Raw genomic sequence first — 11,957 nt, forward strand, 5'->3', positions numbered from 1 at the left:
CGTTCAGCACTCAGGTCTGCCCCATCTCTGAAGTCCACTCGTGCCTCGGCCCTCAAGTACGGCTGGCTCAGTATGGAAATAAATGTAGTCTGAGTGTTTTTGTTTCTTCCATGTGACTATTTCAGGCTGTCTTCATGACAGTCAGCTTTCAGTTATCTACCGTGTTGTCTAAATGGCAGAGTATAACTCCCAAGAAACGAATTTGCTCAACTGCAGCATTTTTTTTTTTTTTTAAGGAGCAGCCCCCTTATTCAAATAAAGTCTTACAGGCAAGCCTAATGTAAAACCGAACAAAGGGCAGGTGCTCTGGATGAAGCAGTTTGAGGGCCTGGAGAACAGACTTTAGGAGCCCTCACTAACCTATGCACCGCTGCAAAACGCTTGTGAACCTACCAAGCACTCTCTGAAAACCACTAAAACTACGGCACTGCTTATCTTCCAGTTCCATGGCATTAGCCATGTGGCCATGGGCAAGCCTTTCACCCTTCCTGATGCAAGTGACCCCTGCCCCCAGGAAGGCTGTAAGACGTGAGATCACAGATATGAAAATACCCGGTACAGCTCATGGCACACTCAGTACGTCATAGCTAGACTGTCTTCTTTATTGAGTTGTTCAAAAGTGGCATGAGGCTGCCCAACCACTCCAAACGATGCCTTCCCTCTTTCCTATTTTATAGACTTCTAGGTGGCAGCCAAAACCTTTCCCAGGTGTTTCCTCCCCTAAGCCACAAGTCTCTATATAAACCTGATCACCTGTTCCTTTTTATTATCTCTCCACCTATTTCATGTTTCTATTACTGTGTAAGTAACCGTGTTGCAATTATTGGTCCATATATCTGAGCTTTACTGAGGGCTAACTTTAATTCCTGGCCACGAGCACCTAATATGGTGCCTAATACAGAGTATGTCCTCAGTTTTTATTTGGCTGTTTATCTACTTGATGGTGATGATGGGCCCTCCCCTAGCTGGAGTCTTCCTAAGGCAACATCCTTCCACTGATGGGATAAAAAGATATGCTCAGGGAAGCCCTTTTTATAAGGTATATAAAAAAGAAACAAAAAACTAAAGGCAAACCAACGACTTACAGGTTGGTTAAGCCCCCGCTTTCCTTTATCATTCTGAGTAATTATGGAGAACTTAAAAGTTTTAGAGCAATGGTTTATTCAATATTTAATGAGTACCTACTGTGAGCCAGGCACTGTGCCAGGTGTTCAGAAAATAACCATTTAATGATACATGATATTCATGTGTCTACTTTCACAGGCTTTCCTGTCTGAAGTATTTGAAATCTCTTATTCCTTTGCCCTGGACTTCCTCAAAGGCCTGAATGATTGTGAGGGTCGGTACCGGTGGGCTCTCCAGCCAGAGACAGTCCAGAGGGCACTACCTTATTCCAACCAGCAGGATAAACTTGGCTTCAGTCTTAGTGCCCCTGTGGGTAAGGCGAGAAATACTTAAGTAGTTGTACTTTTAATCTAGTCCTAATGAATGGCCTCCTCAAAGTGAAGTGTTACCCAGCTCTGTGGGAGGAAAATGGGAGGCAGAACCTAGAATGAAACTCAGGGCTCCACCTTGCACCTGACCAGGCAGCTGACCGGCGCTCAGGACATGCGGCCCCTCGAGGGATCTGCAAACACATGACAGATATGAAACAGAAGATGCCTGGTTGGGCTTTTACGAGCATGGCGGGGGTTGGGTTGGAAGGTTGTTTGCAAAATATTCCCTTCCGCCTCCCCACCTCCGCTCTTACCTGGCAATTACAATGAATGTCCTTGTCCTCCTGGCTAACTGAGGTTGGTGAGGCAGCCCTGGGACTGACAATGTACGCTGGTGGGGAAGTCACTGGACTTCGCATGGGTCTGAATCACAGCCCTGCCTCTTAACTAGCTGTGTGGCCTCAGGTGACCACCATACCCCTGCGTCAGTTTCCCTATCTATAAAATAAGGGGGTTGGACTAGATCATCATTACCATCCCTTCTGGCTCTATGATTTTAATGAATTTTTTTAATCATCTAGAATTGTGGTTGAGCTTTCCCCCCAGTGATTTTGCATGATTGCTATCATTTTGCGTTTACATTAGAGTCATAGAAACAACCTGTACTTGGTAATCAGCCACACCTTGGTCCAGTTGCTTACTCTACCCCAACTCATGCGTCCTGGGGTCACTTACTAGCTATTGTCTCTGTTGAGCTACAGTTTCCTCACCTGGTAAAATGAAATGGCAGTTTATGTTTTCAAGGGCTGTCATATGAGAATTAAAAGACAATGGGGATAGTATATGCACAAAAATCTAATTCAGAAAATGTGAGGTGCTCAGAAAGTGTGACTTCCATCGTAGAGGACAAAGACTTCTTTCCCCTCGTGGTGAGCTGATAGACCTTTTTCCAGTTAGCACGGGAGGAGATTTCAGACCCGTAACAGCGCTGCTCAGCTTCTTAATTTAAGAGCCTATTGGAGGATGACGAGGGTTGCTTGCTGGCAGGACAGAGGTGAGCTCCTTCACAATAACACATCCCACTAGGAAGACTGCACATAAAACCTGAAGGCTCATTATTTGACTAAATTAATTAGGATGGCATCTTGACTCTCTGAGACGTTAAATGGAGGCAAGATTTTATATATATATTTAAACACAGAAACATGCATGTTTAGCTATTACTGTAAATGGCTAGCATAAAAGGATTTTTTCCTGCAGGTTAACGTTCATTAACTCCAACAATTACCAAAATTAAAGTAAGCCATAAATCTAACTGGTAGATGGAGGTACTGTAACATATGGTAGTTAAAACTTTGCAGCTCTCTGGAGGAAGAAACTTATAAATCTGATGGTAAAGAGGACTTCCCCTCTGCCCCCCAACAAACTATATACAGTAACCACCAAAAAGAAAAACACAATTGAATACAGGAAGCAGAAACAAACAACAAGAAACTGCTGAAACAGAGGTCCATGATTTGACCCAATTAGAAATCCAAAATGTTCTTAAGTCCTGAGTGCAGTCCTGGCTCCTTCACTCGTTAGTTCTATGACCGCTGAGTCATTTAGCCTCTCAGCCTCAGTTTCCTCATTAGTAATAAAATGATACCGCTTACTGCATTATTCTGAAGAAATGAAGGATGTAAAACACTTAGCAGATTTCCAGACATTTCACAGACTTTCAGTAGTGGTTAATACTTTTGTGTTATAGTAAACTAAATATATCTCAAAGTTACCCACATTTCTGTGATAGGATTATATGAAACTGGCGAGGAAAAAGGAAAATGATTTAGTAACTCACTGAAATCCTGATCGAAAACCTGAAGAGTTTGTATGAGAATGTGTATAAGTCAAACACATGTCTTTCCTGTACAGATAAAACCAGGGATTTCTTTTGATAATTTACTCAGTTTACCTGGCTGTAACTAGAACACCATTGTATATCTTCACAGAATATTAAGATCTGAGATTCTGTTCATTTATTCATTCACTCACTCATTAAACATGAATAAGACATCTCATTTTTATTAGTAGTAATTATATGAGTAATGAATGCAAAGATGAATTAATCACAAATCTTGCAGTCAGGTAGCTTGTGGTCTGGCTGGAGAGGTAAGGTATGTAAAAAATAATACAAATATACTGAAGAGTAAGAAATCGTACAAGGAAGAACTAGAGCGCCCAGGGTTTGAGAAAGGATTACTTCTAGTTGACAAGATCTGTTGCTGAAGGGCCTTGCAAGCAGAGGGAGCATCATAAAGAAAGGTAGAACATTACAGGGGAGAGGGAGACGCTGGTACCAGCAGGAAGTTTAAACCACACAAGAGTGAGTGGGCATTACAGAAACCCAAGGGTCTAAAGCGATCCACTTATCCATGACCTTTCCTTTAATAATGCAAGCGTCTCTCTTTTTCCTGCCTGAAGCCATATCACTCACTCCTATCAGTAACCATGGCTCAAGGAGGTTTCATTTCTATGGGAGGTGGTAGGGTAGGGATCAGTCTCCTTGGAGACGGAGGTGGGCTGAGGTGGAGGGAGGTGAAGGTTGAAAACGCACCCCTCCCCATATTCTAACATATTTCCTTACTGGGAATCCCTGATGACATTGTCTCAGAAATAAATTTTCTGCCTTTTTAAAATCCTGAAATAATACCCCATTGCTTCCCCTAAGCCAAAAGAGTCTTGTGATCTCGATATAGCTTTGTAAGAGTCTTACTCCCTTTTTGATGTTTGATGCTGACAGTTTTCAAGACGCACCATCCCTCCTTCATTGTCTGCCCTACATCTGGACATGCTGATAAGAAAGCATCCACCTTTGGGGCCAATGGGACGTGCAAACCACATACACTCTAGCCCATGCGTGGAAACCCTCACCCCAGCCCCACCTCCAAGCCACCATAAAAAACAAGCTGGTCTCCTTTTCCTGCTGTCAGGCCATTTCTGGACCTCCTTGCAAGCCCACATTGCTCTCCCGAGAAAGCCTCAATATGTGAGTTATAAATATTTTCATACCCACTTGGTGAGTGGGTAGCATCATCAGCCTCAACATCTGAACCCAGGCTCCGGTGGGTCCCCCTCCTCTCTGTGGGATGAGAGCAACCATTTGCACAACAAGCAGGGTGTTTAGGCAACGCCCACTCTCTCTGGGGGTCCTCCTCTGGCTTGGGCTTGCTCACCTGCTCTGTTGCTGGCTAGCTTGTTTTTTGAGTCCCTGCCTGCCTGCTAGCTTGTGCTTTGAGCTGTCTGCTTGTGCTGCATTTGCTGAGCCCTCCCAAGTGTCGGTTATAGACTGAACTAAGTTGGAAATTTTGATAATTGGCATTTAAGAAGAGGAGTAAAGCATAGCCCTGGGTCATGCTTGGTCCAGACCTGTGTATCTCAGATTGAATCCTGTGTCTAAATTCCAGCATAAACTGTGACTAATACTAGGCTCAGGGAAACGACTCTTGCCCTGTGGCTATTGGTGGTTGGCCTCCACCAAGCATGGCCCCCATTCTACGGAGTGCTCTGGAAACCCTGGTGCCTTGTGTAAAATGTGAGTTCATTGGTCGTTGCTCACGTGCAGGAAGAACAGTCACCATGTGAAGTGCTGTGGTCCACACCTTAAAAGCAGATGGCTCACTAGGATTCTACAAAATGCCTTTACTGCTGCTATGTCGCTGTTGGCCCCAGAAAGATCCTGCTCTTCAGGATTACAGGGGAAAGCATCCATGCTTCCCTCGTGGCATATCTAAGGGGTTCATTCTAACTGGACTTAAGTCCGTGATCCATAAAACCTATAAAGCAACCATTGCCTTGAGGGAGCCCCTAATCCTGATAATATGGACTTGCAGCTCTCTGGAGGAAGAAACTTATAAATATGAGCAGGGCACAGAGGACTCCTTCCCACCCAAAGAACAAAAAGTTGAAGCAGAGGTCCACAATTTAACCCTATCAGAAATCCAAAACTTCCTAAAAGAATTTATACAACAACAAAAACAACAAAAGGTTGCTCATTGGATTTTGCATCTCTACAACCTGGGCTCTGAATTCACTTCTAACATCGCTTGAAATGCACCAAATATCAAACTTTCATGGCCTTACTCAACACTGAGGCTCAAATCAGAGTTACACACGGGAACTCCCCTACATTTAGACAAGGTACCCCCTCTAATATGAGGGGAGTTACTGAAGACATTTCAGGACACGTAAGGACGATAAATAGGAATGCCTCATCTTAATCAGCAGAACCACTGGCGTGCTCTCAATTCCCCATACCGTAGCACCCATTACCCTGAAATACCCCATACTGGACATGGATGCTTGGACCCAATGAGTAATACATTTGAATGAAGTTTCTGTCACTTGGGATTGACTTGCCAAAATGGGACCTCATGGACCTTCCCCTCCCATGTGTTAAAATAGTTAATATGGTCCAGTTTGAACAGGACCTTCAAGGTACGAAACCCACATAAAAGGCCTATTTAGAAAAAACAATGATTATCAATCCCCTGCATCATTATTTAATAGCCCAGTTTAGCCTGTGCTTAAACCTGGACAGAGCGAATGGCACTGGCACGTCACAATGGAATGCTGCAACCTTAATGCTGAGGCCCCACCCATTAAGGCTCCCATACTGAGCACTGAAATTACTAATTCCATCCAATCAACAACTGGTAAATACTTTGCAGTCAGAGATTTGGCTAATATGTTATGTTCATTCCTAATTTCACAGTCTCTGAGCCACAGTTTGCCTTTATCTTCAAAGGGACTCAATACCCTTTTATCCACTGGTTACCCACTGGTACCTAAAACAGCTATGCCTTTGCACATGACCTGTACAGACGAGATCTTAACCGCATCCAACTTTCTCCAGGAGCACAGGAATGACATCACATTTATCAGGTCCCCTCCAAAGAGATCCATTTGACACACTTGTTGAAGACATACTGACATTCTCGAAAGGACTCGCAAAACGGGGTGGGCTGTTGCCCACACACAGTACAAGGTCCTGCCTCCTTGGTTAAATTCCTAAAAAAACGTATTTAGCTGAGGTCCATTCCATCCCTGACTGTCAAAAATCAGTATCTTCAATGTTAAAATAAGCCCAACTTCTGTTAGGCCTTTTGGGTTTTGGAGACAACATATTTCACATTTACAAATTCGACTTAAGCCCATTTATGCTGTTACCAATCAGCCCACCTTGATGGGAATCCTATGCAAAAGGCTGTAGGATCTGCCCAAATTGCAACACAGTAAGCACTCCAGTTAGTGCCCCCCAGAGACTCCTTCACTGTAGAGGCTTTAGCAAGGTCCTTTGTTGCCTCCCGGAGTCTCTGGAGCATGCATGATACCCATAATTTGCCCATGGGCTCTGGTGCAAGAAACTGCCCTCCTCAGGTCCATGCTATGTGCCCTTAGAGAGCAATTGCTGGGTGTACTCGGGGCTGCCTGTGAGCCTGGGACCCTCCATAGCCAGCTGCCATTTATGATTTGGATCATGCAAGTGACACCCTCAGCGCAGCCACTGAGGCCTCCTTGCTGTAGGAAAGAGCTAAACCCGGGCCCTCTGGCATGTGCCATCTGTGGGGAGGAATGTCCCTCCCATCCTCAGTCCTTTGCCACAGGCCACGGTGCTGGGGTGCTGGAGAAGGTCACCCCCTTCGGGGGCTATCTGGGGAGTCCCCTGGGATCAACCAAGTACACAGCATGGGGAGTTTATATACTTTAGAGATGGCACCGCCACCATCATATGTGATGAAGTTTGCTGGAAAGCTGCTGCTTTTCTGTTCTTTACTGGAACAGGGCCCAAGAGTCAGCACAGCTGGGAAAAGCCCGTTGAGTCCTCTTTGCACTGGATGCTCTAGCCAGCTGGCCCCATCTGCGCCTTTCTCCGGGCTCGGGGGCCCCTGGCCCGCTCATCCGAGACAGTCAAAGACAGAACCGTTCCCTATCCAAGCATGCCACTTTGGGGTAAAGAAGTCTGGGAATCTCTTGTCTCACAGATACCCAAAATATAAATCAAGGCCACACATGTCTCTATACAGAGTGAATCCGCAATAAAAGGAGGACAACCCTTATCCCCTTCAGAGTTCAGAGATCACTGATAGTGACCAAATCACTCATTTCACTTCTCAAAATGTACAACATTGGGCTCCTAGACAGGCATTTAGGAGAATTTTCAGCTCCTTTACCACCCTCAGACTGCAGGCCTCACAGAGTAACATAATGGCTTACTTAAACAAGTTCAAGTTCAATCAGACGAGACATGGCACATTTCAGTTATTGAACATTCAGGGTGAACTGTAATAACGATTCTGACTCCATTTTGGATGTTGGACTGCCAACAGCTTTCAAACCCCTCTGCTCCCCCTCCAACAGCCTCATTTCTGGGCAATCTGATCAGAAAGCCTAGTTGCTCTCACCTTTGGTGCCAGAGAAAGAGGTTCAAAGAGGTTTGAACCATGCAAGCCCCAGCCGACACATGGGGGCCCACCCCACCCCAACTCCACTCCCTAGCCGTTGCATAGAAGCCAAGCCAACCTCCTCTCTCTGCTCTCATGCCATTTTTGCAACTGTTTGGGGACCATCTCTTATCTCCTCAAAAACCTTCATTATGTGAGTGATAAATCTTTTTATAACCTCTTGGTGTGTGTGACATCACCAGTCTCATCATCTGAACCATGTATTAGGTGGGGGTCCATCTCACTACTTCACAGTGACAACAAATGGTTAGAGTTAATTCTCGAAAACAGCTTCATAAAATGATAAATGGACACTGTTGTAAGCTTAATTTCTGAGCAATCTCATGAATGAAACCCTGTGTTTTTGTGAAATGACATTTCATATTTAAACCTAATAATCAGTCTCTCCATCTCTCAGGCCCAAGGGTATGAAACGTGTTTGACAGATTTAATGATTCTGTAAAAGTGTGAGAAATAAAGTTAAATTAAAAATTGCATGGCTCAGAGGGTGGAGGGAGCAGGCATGCCTATTACCTCACCCGATCTAAGGCTCAAGGGCTGGATCGAAGAGAATAAAACTTGCAGTGACTGAGACACTGGAAGAAATGACACCTACAAATGGCACATATGTCCTGGACCCTCCACAGAAGACTCATTAATTGTTAGCTAAATGAAAGGTACACATGGCGAAGCAAAGACCCTGAAAGTATGTGTGATTCCCTTTTGCTCTGGTGACTGTGGACAACGATGCCTGTTTTTCTCCTCAGTGAAATGGGGGTATGAATTCCAGCCTACTTAACACATAGTAGGACTATCCTTTCATGTCCCACAGCATCGTACACTCGTAAAAGCAGGCCAAGACTGAGCAGCAGGGGCAGCCTCTCTGCAAGAAACACAGCCTCTCTAAATAAAACATCAGAAACCATACTGGGTGTGTCAGGAGAAACGCAGCTCCCTAAGGAAACGAGGGGAACTTTATTTGTATGCTGGAAAATTCTGTCTTCTCCTATGACTTCCATTATCTAAGCAACTCGGTCCCAAACCTGCATTTTTCAGGGCTTACCTTTCTTTTGATCACAAATGTATGTCCAACTGCCCACTTTATATTGCCAGTTGGTGTGCTAACTGCAGGTCGCTGTGTTGGATGGAGACATACCTTAGGAGGCTTACACTCAGTGTATTCAACATTGAATTCAGCTTCCCACTACCTGCTGTTTTTCTTCTGTTCCACTTAAGGACGCCAACATCGACTCAGGCACTTAAGCCAGAAACCTTGGCCCCATCTCTAATCATTTCCCCACCTCCCACCTCCCAGCATTTAATCAGAAAGTTCTCATCACACTAGCAACTTAATATTTCCCACATCCATTTATTCTTTTCTTCATCTTCATGACTCCCACAATATAAGCTGCTATTATTTCTCTCCTGAAACATTGCTACAACTTCCTAACTGATCGTCCCACCATCCCTAATCCAGCATCCCACATACACTTCCTCCCTCCCATCCAAAATCAAGCCCTATTGCACACCAGCCAGAGTCAAATTCTAAACTGCAAATGCTAACAATAATACCTAAAACCTCGAACTGGCCTTAAGTTGCTCCTAGCAAAAGCACACACTCCTTACCTTGGTCTACAGTGAGGCGGGATTGGGTTCCTCCCTATCTGGCTTTCTAGGTTTATCTCATCACTGCTGCCACCACTCCCCGGCAATCCGCTCACCCACCTTTTGTTCCCCTTGGGGCCTTTTTTTGCACATGCTTTCCTTGCTCCCTGTAATACTTTCCCTCTCTCTACCCACCTGTGTCTCCTAAATCTCACCTCCTCCGTGTTTCCTCGGGGCCCTTCCTGACCCATCTGGCAGCTTGAGTCAGGTGGCCACGCCATGCTTTGCGTTTTCCCCCATCTCACAGGGCCTTGTGATTTTCTCCTTACCTAGCTCTCCCCAGGCTAGGCGGAGCTCTGTAAAGGCGGAGCAACGTTCAACCTACTGTTGCATCTGCAACACACAGCACGGTGCCTGGGGCATTAGGCGCTGACTTTGTTGCAGGATAAAACCAGGGCAGGGGTCAGCGGAGCTCACATGGAGATTCAGATACACACTTTCAGGGGCATTTCGCACCAGCTGGTGATGCCACCTCCGGCCCCTCCCACCAGCTGCCTCCGTGAATCCCTGAGTGTAGCTGCAACACAAAATGGGATGTGGTTGCAAGGTGGGAAGAGTGGTTCCCTCAGATTTCAGTTTCCTTAGAGAACCTTCTCCATTATACAATAGTTAAAAGCTGTGTTCCCTCCTGGAATCTCTATCAAAGCTCTGTCTTGGGGCAAAGTCACCACTGGAAGACAAGGCTGAAAAAGATACCTTTGATTGTATGGTATGTAAATGATATCTCAATCAAGTTGCTACAAATGAAAAAGATATAGCTTTGGCCACATGGGCTCTTGAATTGCCTCTCAACACACCTTCTTGGCTGGAGGAGGGCGGAGGGGAAGCTAGTTTGAGTCCTAATCCTGTCACTAGTTTATAGTTCCCTTTGAGTGAGTTGCTTCTTCTCCCTGGGACTGTGTTTCACCATCTATATGAACAGATTTATGAAATTAAGGATCTTTCCAATTGTAAGTTTGAATGATTCTGGTGCCCCAGACCAAAAGGAGCCTTCCATCTCCCTGGGCACCTGTGGAATGGGAGAAAACAGAAGAACAGACCCCAAGGGCGCTAAGGAGGAACACCTGGAGTCTAGGGCTTGTGTGTCAGCTGAAGACAATCAAGGCCAACTTCCACCTCATGGATCAACGGTCAAGTCAATCTCTAAGGCCTGGCTCGAAGCCCATCCTCTGAATCACAGCTGAGGTGTTGCTAGGAAACCAGATCAGGAGCCAGCTGGCCAACATCACACAGGCTGGAATCACGCTGGTCTGTCTGCCTCTTGGCTAGGTCTTTCTGACCAAGTACTTGCAATCATTTCAGGCGAAAGATGCCTCTCGGAGAGAACACTCTTTTTGGAGTTTCCACTGTGGTTAAGTAAAAGCAAAATGCAGATGGCGAGAGGACTGGGGGCAGAAGAGATGGAAGGAAGAGAAGGCAAGAGAGACTGTCTTTTGCCAGCTATGCCTTTGGGTTATATTGTACATCCTGCTCTACGCGGAGTCTCGGTTTCCTAGGCATCAAGATACCAGCTTTTGAGGGTTGCTGTGGATCAAATAACATCATGTACTGTGAAGTGCCCAGAGAACCCCCTGGCATACAGTGGTTCTCAGTACATAGCGTGCTGTTACAGGGAGGCATGAGGGCATGTGGACTTCAGACAGTCCTGGGATAGAAACCGGCCTCTGCCTATTACCAGCCATATGACCTGGAGCAGATACGTTTTCTCATTTGGAAGATGGGGATAATAATCTAGACCTTGAAGGGTTGTTATTAAGGCAACTGGAGTCATGTGATTCATTGGCTCATAGTAGAAACAATACAAGTCAGTCATCGTTGCCCGTTCTCTGTCACCTCTCCCCCAACACACGAACACCCCGACACATTCTTCTTGACCACTGTGCCCTTAGCATTCAGCTGGGCCAACATGCTCCCCTGTGCCCCACTGCTGGACTCCAGGCTGTGCTCTCTGGTAGCTCTACCTTCTACTCCCACCTTCAGGTTCAGGCAGGATGCAGACTCACAAGCTGGCAGGTTAGCCAGGAGACACAGCCGAGGCTTTACGAGTTCTGAGAGGAAGCAAGCTCTTATCTCAGCCTGCCATACTCAGGACTGGCCAGGGCTACATCATTAGGCTTTTTGTCTTGGAAAACAAATAGTAAGACTAACCATCACTGACTTAAATGTTTTTCGTGATAATAGTAACGGATAATAATAATGGGTAGCACTTCCTGAGCATTGCTTATATGCCAGGTGCAGTGATAATCACTTTACAAACATTGTTTCATTTAATTCTTATAACAAGACCATGAGGCAAGCTGTAGTATATGCATTTAAAGACCAATTGAGGCTCAGAAAACCCTAAGTCACACACCTGGGAAATGGGGCAGATGAC

At 45.5% G+C, this 11,957-nt stretch overlaps 1 protein-coding gene across 1 annotated transcript in view; it reads right to left on the reverse strand.

Annotated features, from left to right (window-relative positions):
• ASTN2 (astrotactin 2) overlaps positions 1-11,957 on the reverse strand; it is a gene marked incomplete at its 5' end in the record, with an annotated part of 619,820 nt that overhangs the window by 219,907 nt on the left and 387,956 nt on the right. The gene's annotated exons all lie outside the window — the stretch shown is intronic.

This window comes from Hipposideros armiger, unplaced genomic scaffold (genome assembly GCF_001890085.2).
Source record: "Hipposideros armiger isolate ML-2016 unplaced genomic scaffold, ASM189008v1 scaffold_267, whole genome shotgun sequence".
In the NCBI taxonomy this organism is placed as follows: domain Eukaryota; kingdom Metazoa; phylum Chordata; class Mammalia; order Chiroptera; family Hipposideridae; genus Hipposideros; species Hipposideros armiger.